This window comes from Loxodonta africana, chromosome 11, assembly GCF_030014295.1.
Source record: "Loxodonta africana isolate mLoxAfr1 chromosome 11, mLoxAfr1.hap2, whole genome shotgun sequence".
Lineage (NCBI taxonomy): Eukaryota > Metazoa > Chordata > Mammalia > Proboscidea > Elephantidae > Loxodonta > Loxodonta africana.
This window is the reverse complement of record NC_087352.1, coordinates 14,089,412-14,103,241: the sequence shown is the minus strand read 5'-3', so window position 1 is coordinate 14,103,241 and position 13,830 is coordinate 14,089,412. Positions and strand designations below refer to the sequence as shown.

Here is a 13,830-nt window from a genome sequence, read left to right as displayed (position 1 = left end):
TAAAACTGGTGAATTTTACTGCATGCAAATTATATCTCAATAAACTAATTGGAAAAAACCCAAGAGAATCCTTTGAAAAAACTACTACAAACAAGAAAATTCAGTAAGTTGTCTGGACACACAATTTATTACTATGTAGAATTCAAAAGCTTTCATCTATCTAAACACCACGGGGGCAGTGGTGGTTCAACGGCAGAATTCTCGCCTTCCATGCAGAAGACCAGGGTCTGACTTCTGACCGGTGACCTGTCAGTGGTGCTCTGCGTGTTGCTGTGACGCGGACCAGCTTTCAGCAGAGCTTCCAGACTAAGATGGACTAGGAGGAAAGGTCTAGCGAACCACTTCTGAAAATCAAAGAAAATCCTATGGATCCCAATGGTCTGATCCAGACCAATCATGGGGATGGCGAAGGACTGGGCAGAGTTTGTTCCACTGTGTACGGGGTCGACATGGTCAGGGTTGACTCCACAGCAGCAGCCAACAACAACCTAAACGCCCACCTATTAGTCCCTTTTACATGTACATCAAAAACAAAAAAGCAAGAGCTATTCGAAGAAAGCTTTAAGACGCCACTGAGGGACACAGAAGAGGGTGTAACATCATAAAGATATCGACAGTTAATGTATCATTCAGTATGATGCCAGTAGGATTCCCCCAAATTTATTTATTTATCTATTCTGCTTTAGATGATTTACAGAGCAAATTAGTTTCTCATTAAACAATTAATACACACATTGTTTTGTGACCTTGCTTGCCAACCCTCAACGTGTCTATACTTTCCCCTTTTTCAACCCTGGGTTCCCCATTTCCATTCGCCCAGCTTTCCTGTCCCTACCTGCTTTCTTGTCCTTGCCCCTGGGCTGGTATGCCCATTCAGTCTTGTATACATGAGTGAGCCACGTGTATTACCAAAAATTTATTTTTAAAGCTAAACAAGTAGATTCTAAAGTCCATGTGGAAAGATCTAGCGATCTACTTCTGAAAGTAAGGAAAGCCATGAAAATTCCAAAATGGCCACCTATAAAACTACAGTAATGAAGACGGTACAGTTCTGGCACGTGGAGAGATGGAGGGTTAGCTAGCTAGGAACATCAACAAGATAAGACGGTCCAGAAATATCCTGCAATACATACAGGAATTTAGCATATATTAAAAGTAGCTTTCAGTGGGATGCAGACCCCAAATTCTCACAAAAAGACCATACTTAATGGTCTGCCTGAGACTAGAGGAATCCCGGCGGTCATGGTCCCCAAACCTTCTGTTGGCCCAGGACAGGAACCATCCCCGAAGACAACTCAGCAGCCATGAAAGAGACTGGACAGTGCGTAGGTGAGAGATGCTGATGAAGAGTGAGCTAATTATATCAAGTGGTCACTTGAGACTGTGTTGGCATCTCCTGTCTGGGGGCGGGGGGGATGGGAGGATAGAGAGAGTTGGAAGCTGGCAAAATTGTCACGAAAGGAGAGACTGGAAGGGCTGACTCATTAGGGGGAGAGCAAGTGGGAGAACGGAGTACGGTGTATATAAACTTATATGTGACAGTCTGACTTGATTTGTAAACGTTCACTTGAAGCTCAATAAAAGTTAACAAAAAAAAAGTAGCTTTCAAATCAGTGTGGGGGGGCATTTCATGCAATAAACAATATTGTTATAATTGAACAACCTTCTTGAAAAATCATCTTTCACCTTTCACATAACAAATTTTAAATAAAAGATCATAAAGTACTAGAAGGAAATATGGGAGACTTTCAAAAGTAATCTTAGAGCAGGATAACCCTTTCTAAATATGTCCAAAGCTCAGAAGCCAAAAGAAACAATGGAAAATTGGACTGTAAAAACAAATAAATCCTAAAAAGAAGGATTATAAATAAAGTTGAATGTCAAACCATGATACCTGCAACCTATATTATAGATAATGGGAGTTTGCTGGTTAGGGGGCTGTGGCAGAGAGATGAGAAGGAGGCTTCCTTCTTCATTGTATATTGTCCTGCATTTTATACCAAAAAAAACCCAAGCCCAGTGCCGGTGAGTTGATTCTGACTCAGGGAGGCCCTACAGGACAGAGTAGAACTGCCCCACATGGTTTCCCAGGCTGTAATCTTCCCAGAAGCAGACTGCCACATTTTTCTCCTGCGGAGCAGGTGGTGGGTTTGAACCGCCAACTTCTGGTTAGCAGCTGAGTGTTTTAACCACTGCGCCACCAGGGCTCCTTCTTTTACCAAACACATGATTAAAATAATCAAGGGCTGGCCTGTAGTCTGCAATCATGTATTTCTACTCCTTCAGGGTTGACAAAGTATCCTTTCTTTTATGAAATGACAAAATCAGAAAAGATATGTTTTTTTTAAAAAAAAATTAACGTCCTTATTAGGCAGAATAAGAAGCTGGCAACCCTCTGTCTCCGCCCTGCACCCCCACCCCAGCCGGAAACGCAACTGTACTGGTCCACTAAATCAAAAGCCTGGGAGCCGCTGCAGCAGAGGTTAGGATTAAACCAACAAACTCTGCATAGGCAAGATACGCAAGAAATCAGAAGACGGCTGTGCTGGCCCAGCTCCCTGCCTGGGACAGCATGGCTGCCAACCACCTTTACCCTGGGAAGGTTAGATGAGACCCAGTACCTAGCACGTATCTATTCCAGACTAGCTGAAGGCCCCATTTCTACTTATCAAATCATGAGAATGACACACCTCAAGACAAGAATAGTTGAAAAGTTTTACAGCTTATAGAACATTTCCTGGTGTCTCTCTTTCGATCTTCAGTATCACCCGTCATGAAACCTGTGAGAGATTAAATCATGTCAGCTCCCTTCTCTGGGTGCTCATGGTCTTTTGAACATATGAGTATGCCAGGACAACCCTGCTCCTCTACCTAGTTCCCCCATTCCTATCTCCTCACTCCTAAGGCAGGACCATGCCCTACTCAGTGTCTTACAACGCCTGGAGGTGCTCATCAAACAAGCTCATTACGGGAATGAGGGAGTGGCAGGTCCAGAACCAAAAGCCCAGGGTCCTCAGGGTGCATCACAGTCACCAAAATGGTTACCTGGCCTAAATTCACAAATCTGCAGTAACCGAGAAAGTCACTTTAGATGAATAAATCCTCTATGCCACACATTTAACTTAAATCACACTTCATTTTTTTTTTTTTAATGATGAAGGATGGTACCATTTGAATAGCAGTGTAAGAAGGTCTGCTTTAAGAACAATTAAAAACCATTTGTACTTAGTATGTTGAGAGCTACAGTGTTTCTCAAATGCTTAGAAGTACATGGTTCAATCTAGAAGGCTACATGTATATATCAAAATATTTTATCATCATCATCATTTAACAGATGAGGAAACTGAGGCTTAGATAGGTGGAGTAACTTGCCCAAATCACAGAGGTCATGAGTGGCAGAGCCAGACCTAGAATCCCAGCACCCTGGCTCCACTCAGCTGCTCTAAGCCCTTGTGCGGTATCACTTCCCTTATTCAACAATAGTCAAATCTGGGTACCGGCATTAACACCCATTTCTAATTTCTTCTTTATACCTCTCAAGAGGAAAAGGATGACTTTTTTTTCCCGAAATGGTTTAATCTTGCTTAAATTATTTAAATGCTGAGTTAAGTCCATCCCTTCAAAGATCACTCTGAAGATAAAACTGCCTTATCCAAAATATAGGAAATATGAAATAGTGATGTTCAGATTAGGAAGATACTGTCAGCCTCACGTAACTGCAGCCAAGCAGGCTGTTGGAAGGTTATCTGTCTGTGGGCAAGAGATACCTCCTCTGAGGCTCTATAGTGAGGAGAAAACAATGCTTACAAAGAGCTTAGGGCTGTGCTTCCCAGATGTTAATTATCTTCATCATCATTATTAATAGAGCAGCTACTACCACATTCCCTCCATTCGATGATGTACATCTTTGCCTACCTTAATGTTCTCCAAACTCACCTAACGTATCATTAATCCATAGATTTACTGTACTGCCCCACCCCTCACACCTGTTATTACGGGGATTAACATAAAAAATTGTCCTATTCAGGAAGCATTCCCAAAGCCAACTCCTCAGACAGGGGTTGGACTGGAATAGGGGATGGAAATGAGACTGGTGAAGAACAAGCTTCTCGGAGCAAGTCGACACATGAGACTATGTTGGCATCTCCTGCCGGGCGGGGAGATGAGAGGGCAGAGGTGTCCAGAAGCTACCCGAATGTACGCAAGGAGAGAGAAGGGAGGGAAGTACTGTGCTATCTCATCAGAGGGAGGGCAATTAGGAGTGTATAGCAAGGTGTATGTAAATTTTTGTATGAGAGACTGACCTGATTTGTAAACTTTCACTTACAGAACAATTAAAAAAAAAAAAAAAAAGCCCTATTTAGTTCGGCTCAGACTAGATAATTTCACCTCATTTTTCTTTATTTAGTCTTGCTGTTGTAGGTGCTGTCGAGTCAATTTCAACTCATGGCAAGTCCATGTCATAGAGCAGAACTGCCATGTAGGGTTTCCTAGGCTGTCATCTTTATGGGAGCAGATCGCCAGGTCTTTCCCTCATGGAGCTGCTGGGTGGCTTTGAACAATCAGCCTTTTTCAGTTTAGCAGCCAAGCGTTTAATTTTTGTCACCATGGCTCCTTTTATCTAGTCCTAGTGACAGGAAAACAACAGAAACAGTGATAGATGTATTTACAATGACAGAAGAAAAAAAAAGTAGTAGCTGCTGAGGCTGCTTAGGTACAGCCAAAAACCTCGTGGGATTTGGTTTCATGGTTTGGAGATTTAGGGTCACGGTTTCATGAGACATCCCAGTTAATAACATGTTTGGTGGTTCTGTTCTGCCTCCTAGTTGGCTGCTAGTGCCTGGGTCTTAAATGCTCGTAAGTGGCCACCGAGACTCGACAACTGGTCTCTATTCGCCTGGAGCAACAGAGGAAGGAGAGTCAGGAAGAGGAGGAGGATATGGAAGGTGTGGGCCATTGCCTCCAGGGGCACCTGCCTCCTTTGCCAGCAGACGGGAAGAACAGGATGGTGCCCGGCTGTCAATACTGAACATTTTGATGGCAGATTCAACAGAAGAATCCTGATCAAAATGGAGAAAATGCAGAACAGAATCTCAAATTCTTATGGACTCTAGGCTTTCTGGAGCCAAGGGGACAGGATGAACCCCTGAAACTACTGCCATATGATAATCTTCAAACCTTAAACCAAAAATACTCCCTGAAGTCTTCCTAAAACCAAACAACATTTTACCTCAACTAATAATGAATGTCTGCCTTATGCGCTGTGTTCTTTTAAGAACTATCTACATGGGATCAAACTGACAACAGCAATTCAAAAAATAAGAAACTAAGGGGGCAGTGAGTTTATGTAAATGGGGGAGGAACAACCCAGAAAAGGAGAGTAAGAATGGTTGCACAACTCGAAGAATATAATTGTTATTGAACCGTACATGTAAAAACTATTGAATTGGTGTACGTTTTACTGTGTATATTCTCAATAACAACAACAACAAAAAAATAGTAAAACAACAGAAAACCTACATTTCTCAAGTCAGAACCCCGACTTAAGGCTATACTCAAGACTATCCAAGGCTCTGAAGAATGCTGAATTTGCCCAGATGAGGGGTCCTTCGCTCACTCTATGGGTTGTAGAGGAATGTGTGCTTTCTCCATAGACAGCCTGGCCCAGGAAGTGAAATACCTCATTCTAGATTAAGTTTCTACCAAAAAATACTTGCTGCCACAGCCCAAAGGCTGGCTCCTGACAACCACAACAGAATAAAGTATTTTCCGTTGTGGCTTTTGAAAACACACAAAAAAATCACAAAACAGAAACAATGATTGTAGTTGCAGTTATCAGGAACTTTGGACTGCGTACAAGAGAGGTCCTGTTTCAACCAAATTGCAGCTTACGTGAAAAGAGAAATTGTGTGAGTAGTAGTTGTTGTTTTTAAGCTGCTGGGAGGCCACCAAATTTAAATAGCCAAGAGTGAAAGAACGCAAATTGGGGTGAGATAACAAGGCCTTGCACCATCTCTGTTTGAAAAAAGTGGGGTTCGATTGTCCGATGCCCAAGTCATCTTACATTTCAAACAAATAAACCCCCGGGAGCCAGGTGCTGCACAAAAAAGCGTGCTTATCTTTTTAGACCAGGATTCTCAAGTGGTATTCTTCATGTCTTCTGCCCCGAGTCTGAGGCCTTCTGACTTTCTGTGGCCTCAATTCCCATCCCTGTGACCCAATTGCTCTGTCCTGGCCACGTGGGCACAAAGAACCCCTGAGCGAGGTCTCTGGAGAGAGCCAGGTCCCACTGGGGTGCAGAAAGAACAGATCAGCCTGTGCCTTAAGGGTCTGAGTCTAGTGGTGACAGGCAGGTAAAGAGATGGTCCTAATACAAGGGGAAATGGGCTCTAACATGCATGTCTGGAGTGTGGAGGGGAAATGACATTTTAGGCAGCCAGAACTGTGATGAGCAAAGACTTGGAAGCATAAAATGGTCTGACAAATGGTGAGGAGTCCAGTGTGCAGAAAGGTGAGGTTGGAAAGACTAGCGCTGTGCTCAGGGATCAAGCCACCTGCTTAGATTTTTTTGGGTTCTCCCAGCTTTGGCCTTAAACCCAGGCTGCCTCCCATGCTGAGTAACATCATGCCATCCTTTCAGGTCCAAGCCAAGGGTCTGGGTGGAGCCATGCCAGCACCCTGGAGGAGAGCACTGAGTACACCTCATAAAGCAGAGTGTGGGAAGATTTGCGGAAAGGTAGCTAGATCAAGGGCACTCAAGTTCTCAAGGGCCATGGCTCTTCTCCACGCAGTGGTCAGAGATTCTGTTAAAAAGTCAAATCCTGTCCCTCCATTCAAAACCTTCCGATGGGTTTAGCATCGTGGTTTCATGGGACATCCCAGTTAACTGGCCTAATAATGTGTTTAGTGCCTCTGTTCTACCTTCTACTTTGTTGTGAATAGGTCTTAAAAGCTTACAAGTGGCCATTCAAGACAACAATTGGTCTGTATTTGCCTGGAGCAAGAGAAGAAGAAGGGGAGTCAGGAACAGGAGGAGGAACTGGAATGTATGGTTAAACAACAGCCTCCTTTGCTATGAGTCCGAAAGAACTGGATGGTGCCCAGCTACCATTAGTGAACATTTTGATCAAAGATTCCATAGGAGAATTCTGATGGAAAGGGGAAAAATGCAGAATGGAATCTCAAATTCTCAGAGACTCCAAATTTTCTGGAGCCATGGAGACTGGATAAACCCCTGAAATACTACCCTGAGATAATCTTTAAGCCTTAAACCAAAAATATCCCTGAAGTCTTCCTAAAATCAAACAATAGTTTAGCTTAACCAGTAAAAAATGTGTGTGTTGAGCATTATGCTCTTTTAAGATCTATCTATACAGAATCAAAGTGACAAGAGCACCTTGAAAGATTAGATAAGAAGCTTAGCGGGCAGTGAGTTTATGTTAATGGGGGAGGAACAACTCAGAAAAGGAGGGTGAGAATGCTTGCACAACTTGAACAATGTAATCAATGTCACTGAATTGTACCTGTAGAAACTATTGACTTGATGTATGCTTTGCTGTTTATATTTTAACATATTAAAAAACAAAGAAATAAGAATGAGAAGAAATTATTTAAGATGAAAAACAAAACCCCCTTCAGTGGCTTCTCACCTCGCTCAGAAGAAAGGCCCTTCCAGGAAGGCTCTAGCTGCAGGCTCCTGCGTTTGCTGTTCTCTCTGCCTAGAAGGTTCTTCCCCCAGGTAAGGACACGGCTCCCTCCCTCATTTCCTTCAGGCACATCAAGCTTCCCCAGCCCTCCTTTCTACAATTTTAACAACCCCCCCCCTTTTGCATCCTATTTTCTTGATTGTTTCCCCTCCTGAGCACTAAGATACTTTGTTTTACTTCTGCTTTCTGTTTCCCCCACCAGGCTGTAACTGACACTGCCTGTAGGTAGGGCTTTTTGTCTTTTTAGTCCAGAATTGTACTCCCAGCATGTTGAACAGTGTCTGACCCACAGCACAGGTGGGTGCTCAAGGTATACTTGCTGAATGAATGAAGAAAGAACACCATCTTCACTGTTCTAGGTGCTCCAGTCCTCTGGCACTTGGAAACCAAGCAGAGAAACAAGTGCACAAAGGACCACGTGTTTAAATTGTTGTCAGGCTCCGTTGAGTCGATTTCTACTCATAGTGACCCCATGTGACAGAGTAGAACTGTCCCATAGAACTGTTCCAAACTGTAATCGTTATGGAAACAGATCGCCAGGTCCTTCTCCTATGGAGCCACTGGTAGTTTTGAACCGCTGACCTTTCAGTTAGCAGCTGAACATTTAACTGCTGCGCCACCAGAGCTTCTACATACTTAAACACGAAAGTAAAATGGAGCTGAAACGATGATAGCTCTGTAGGAAAAAAGATTCCCAAGGCTTTATCACAGGCCTAGAAATCCTATGGGGTCCCTGTGAGTCATGATCGATTGACTCGACGGCACTGGGTTTGGTTTGGGTTAGATACACATAAGGTCACCAGGAGTCAGGGCTGACCTGACGACAACCATCACCAACATTTAGATCTCAAAGAACTTGAAGTGAAGATCCCTGACCTTAAATAGCGCCCACCTAGATAAGGATTCAAAACCAACCTATGAAATAATCAGAGGTTAGGCAAGAAGGAAAACTAGAAATTTCACAACAAAGTAACAATGGCTCCCGTTTCTGAGTGTTTACCATGTGTGCGTGATCTCGTTCAGTCCTCACAGTCCTAGGAGGTGGGCATTGTCATTTCCTGTATTTCACGGAACAGACCTCAGAGGAGTGAAGCAGTTTTGTCAAGAAAACTAGCAGAGCTGAGATTTTAAACCAGGTATGACTGGCTCCGCAGTCCATGCTCTGACCCACCCTTGGGAGCTCAGACAGGGGAGCAGATGGCTGTGGGCTTCTCTCCCTGGAGGCCGAGAAGCCTGGGCTGGACCTTGAAGAACAGGTACCTCTGCACAGGGGAGGAGAGCAAGCCCAGGGGACAGGGAGGGGCTGGCAAACAAGGGCACAGCAAGCACAGTGGCCCAACTAGAGTGGAAGAGGCATCTGAGAGACTATGAATAATGACATAGCAGCAGCAGCGGACACTAATTGATTCCTTACAACCTGCCAAGTACTGATGTAAGGTCTTTATGTCAGGAATCATCACAACACTCATTATCCCATTTTATAGTCAAGGAAACTGAGGCACAAAAAGGGTAAAAGTTTGTTTGCAAGCAGCAGAGCTGGAACTTGAATTCAGGTACTTTGGCTCCAGCTCATCTTGGCACAAAGACTACTCAACAGCAAGACAAAGAAAAAGGGCCATGAAAACACCACAGCATGTATGTGCACATGTGTGCGGTCCCCAAGGGCATGTGGCAGGGGTCCTCACCGGGCTCCTCCGTGGCTGGCCCCATCCCTGCCCCGCCTTATTCTGTCATGAATGAATATGTTTGCTTCCAGGTTGTCTCCCAGAGGCCTCTGATCTAATGGCAAGTGTTTTTCCCTCAAGATGCTACCATCAATTAGTGGTGAAATTTAAATCTGCCACACAGAAAGCACTCGACTCATTTAGTCAGGGACAGGAGCTAAATCAGGAGGAAGGTCACAGCTATGAGGGTTCTGTCAGAGGCCATTTTTCTACAGGGCTCCATTTGCGGCAGGGGAGCCAAAGGCCCCTCTGACACGCGAAGGATGCAAACAAATGTCCACAGCAGTGCTCCGAGGTGCTTAGTGCTCAGGCTGCAGGACAAGGGGAGCCTCCCTTCCTGACTCAGCTCTCCCTTCTGCCCCTCACAGGGGATGACCTGTCATTCTGGAGTCTGAGTGAAGCTCACTGGCAGGTGTCAGTAAGACCGCCTACTTTGCTGGGCTATAACCAGCCCAGCAGGTACCAACCATGTAGTTATCGAGATCTGTGCTAGCCACAGCCTCGACTTGAAGCCACAGTTTCAACTCTAGCCACAACGGAGAGAAGAGCTACACCACGAGGGATGGAAACTTAGCCTGGTACACTCTGCAGATGGGACCAACCAGGCTGCTGAGAAAATGGGCGAGGCAGTTTCGTATACCCAGCATCACCCTTGCCAGAGCCCCCCTTCCCCAACAAATTAAAAAGCAAAACCCCAAAGCCATAGACAGGTAGCACAGAGACCCTTTACCGCTTTAGCTTTCACCTTCACAGATTATTGCCCCTTCAGGGACTGACACGCGCGGCTGAAGACATCTTTGAAATCGTTGTGTTCAACATACTAAAACAAATGATTAAAAACAGCTTCATTCCTCAGTGTATACCCGACGTAAGTGCGCACACGTGTGCACTAAAATTTACATATGGTAATCCCCAACTTATGACAGGGTTCTGTTCCAATGGCTCCATCATAAGTCGGTTCTGATGTTAAGTCAAATGTCTTTTTTTTTTTTTTTTTAATTTTCATTATTCTTGCCTTTTATTATCAGCATCTTTATAAATCTGATCTTCATTTGTCTTTGGGGTTGGGAACGTTACATATAAACTTACAGATGTGACGACACCAGCACATTACGGACTGCAACACTGTACACAGTACATATTACTAACAATAAGATGTACTCCCCCCCAAAAAACAACAAAAACATATGGCCACAATTGCCATTTGTGTAACTCGAATACATCCTAAGTCCAGGACTACCTGTACTAGAATGTTCACAGAAGCACTACTCCGAATAGCCCCAAACTGAGAAGTAGCCAAATAGCCATCAAGACAAGAATGAGTAAATGAACTGGATAGAAGAGTATATTATATATAGCAAGAATCAACAATCTACAAGCACACCCAACCAAGGCTGATCCACGGATTCCATCGAGGATGCATCTCACAAGCAGAATGTTGAGGGAAAGATGCCAAACATAAAAATGTGCATTTGGTATGACTCCATTTTTAAAGTACAAAGGCAGGCAAAATGGCGCTATACTGTTAAAGCCAGGATTGTGGCTACCCTGGATGAGGGGAAGAACTGGGAGGGACTCCTGGAGGGCTGGTCATCCCTGGGTCTTGAACTGGGTGCTGGTTACTAAGGTGTGTTCACTTTGGGACTATTCACGGAGCTCTACTTATGACACGCACACTTTTCTGAATGTCTGCCATACTTCAACAAGGAGCCCTGGTGGTGCAGAGGTTAAGCACTCAGCTGCTAATCGAAAGGTCAGTGGTCCAAACCCACCAGCCGCTCCTCAAGAGAAAGATCTGGGACTCTGCTTCCATAAAGATTACAGCCTTGGAAACTCTGTGGGGCAGTTCGACTCTGTCCTACAGAGTCGCTATGAGTTGAATTAGACAACTGGCAACGGGTATTGGTCCTACTTCAATAAAAATTTTTTAAAAACTGCCTATAGATACTGCCCAGTTTCACCTGTTGCTGTTTTGGGGGAAACCAAAACAACCACAGCACACCAGTGACTGGGGCCGCCAAAAGAATGGCTAATATGGAACTGACTAAACTGTATGTGGGGGCCAGTATGCTAAGCACATTACCAAACAGGATTCCATTCAATTCTCAAAACCTCCCTTTGAAAGAAGTACCGTTATTATTCCCAACCTGAAGGAAAAGGAAAATGAGGCTTAGAAAGTTTCAGTTACTGGCTTATAGATGCCAGCTACTACACGGGAAAGTCAAGGCAACAGGTGTTGACTCCAAGGCCCAGGTACTCAACGCTCGCCTATTCTAATGGGGATGGGGTTCGTGCTCTAAACACAGAAGTTACATTAAGCCCCCTTACTCTTTTCTTTTTCCCAACACTGACTTTTTGGTTGAGACCAGGCCAGTTGTCTTGTAAAATGGACCCCATTATGGATTTGTTGGATTGCTTCCTCATGATAACATTCAGCACAAATATTTTTGGCAAGGAGGCACACGATGTTAGGTTGAACTGCTAGTGGGGATGCTAAGTCTGATCACTCTGCGAAGGTGCTAACCATTACCCAGACCTCTCCATTAGAAAGGTAGATCCCCCCTTTGTAATTAGTAATTAATGTGTTGGGGGATACTTTGAGACTATGTAAATACATTAAAAAAAATTTTTTTTAATGTAAATACCATACCCCCCAAAATCCTTTCCTTTTTTTTAGTTTTTAAAGATCAACTTAATTGAGGTATAACTTATGTACCATAAACTGTATCCATTTAATATGTACAATTTGATAAATTTTGAAATATGTATACATTACCAGTGAATCATTACCACAATCGAGATACAGAATATTTCTATCACCCCCAAAATATTTCCATTGCGCCTCTCTGCAATTCATTCTTCTTGCCACCGCACCCCCCCACCAAAAAAAACTCATTGCCATGGGGTTGATTCCAAATCATAGCCATCCCATGGGACAGAGTAGGAGTGCCTGGTGGATTTGAACTGCCTACCTTTTGGTTAGCTGCTGTAGCACTTAACCACTATGCCACCAGGGTTTCCATACCCAGTTCCCGGGAAACCACTGATCTGCTTTCCGTTACTATGTATTTATTAGCTTGCATTTTCCAGACCTTTATATAAACAGAATCATAGTTTTAGTCTTTTGTGTATGGCTTCTACCACTCAGCATAATGATTCTGAGATTTGATCATGGTGTTGCATATATCACAGTAATTCATTCTTTTTATCACTAAGTAGTATTCCATTGGGTGGTGTCTTAATTACCCAGTGCTGCAGTAACAGAAATAGCCCAAGTGGGTGGCCTTAAAGAACAAAAATTAATCTTCTCGTAGTGTAGGAGGCTAGAAGCCTAAATTCAAGGCACTAGCTCTAGGGAAGGCTTGCTCTCTCTGTCGGCTCTGGGGAAAGATACTTGTCTCAGCTTCTACAGTACTGGTGTTCCTTGGTTCCTCAGTGATCGCCACATGGCATCTATCCATCTTTCCCCTGTTTATGCTTGCTTGCTTCTCTGTCTAATCTGCTCTTTTTATATATCTTAAAAGGCATTAGGTTTCCATACGGCCAACAATACTTTAAAACAAAGATGAGAATGTAAGGGGGGAAGGGAAACTAAGATTAATGGAAACAGAACAACCAGAAGGGAAACAACGAGAATGTTCACACATTGTGAAGAATTTAACCAATGTCACTGGACAACTTGTGAAGAAATTGCTGAATGGGAACCTAAACTGCTGTGTAAAGCATCACTGAAAACACAGTTAAAAAAAAAAAAATCACTAAGTTTGATATGGCCTTGCTAACATAACAAAGAAAACCGTATTCCAAATGGGGTTAGATCCGCACATACAGGAGTTAGGACTCCAACACATACTTTTGAAGATGTAATTCAATCCTTAACAGGTAGGTATACCAATTTGTTTATTCATCCACCTGTCGATGGACACCTGAACTGTTTCGTTGAGTACAATTCTTTGTGTGAATACTGTATATGTTTTCAATTCTCTTGGGCCAATACCGGGAAGTGGATGGTAAGTGTATAACCCTTTAATAAACCTCCAAACCATTTCCTACAGTGACTGTACCGTTCTGTATCCCCACCAGCAGCGTTGGAGAGTTCTGACTGCCCCGCATCCTCACCGATGCCTGCTGCGCTTAGTCTTTCTACTCCCCAATGACTTTAAAACGTAATACCGTTCAGTGCCTGAATTAATTCTGCATCTGTGTGAGTATGTCTCCCTCTCCCACCCTCGGACATCATGAGGGCAACTTCAGTTCAACACAGTGCCTTGCACATAAAAAAAAAAAGGAATAGTCAGTAAATATCTGCTGAATGAATGAAATCTGGCACCTTTATTAAGAAAAAAAAAAAAAAAAAAGGGTGACCAGCTGAATATTTTGAGACCGACTAATGAGTGATC

The 13,830-nt window shown here is 43.6% G+C and overlaps 1 protein-coding gene across 1 annotated transcript in view; it reads right to left on the bottom strand.

Moving 5' to 3' along the window:
- The window catches only part of ARHGAP35 (Rho GTPase activating protein 35), a 137,118-nt gene that overhangs the window by 38,328 nt on the left and 84,960 nt on the right, over positions 1 to 13,830 (bottom strand). The gene's annotated exons all lie outside the window — the stretch shown is intronic.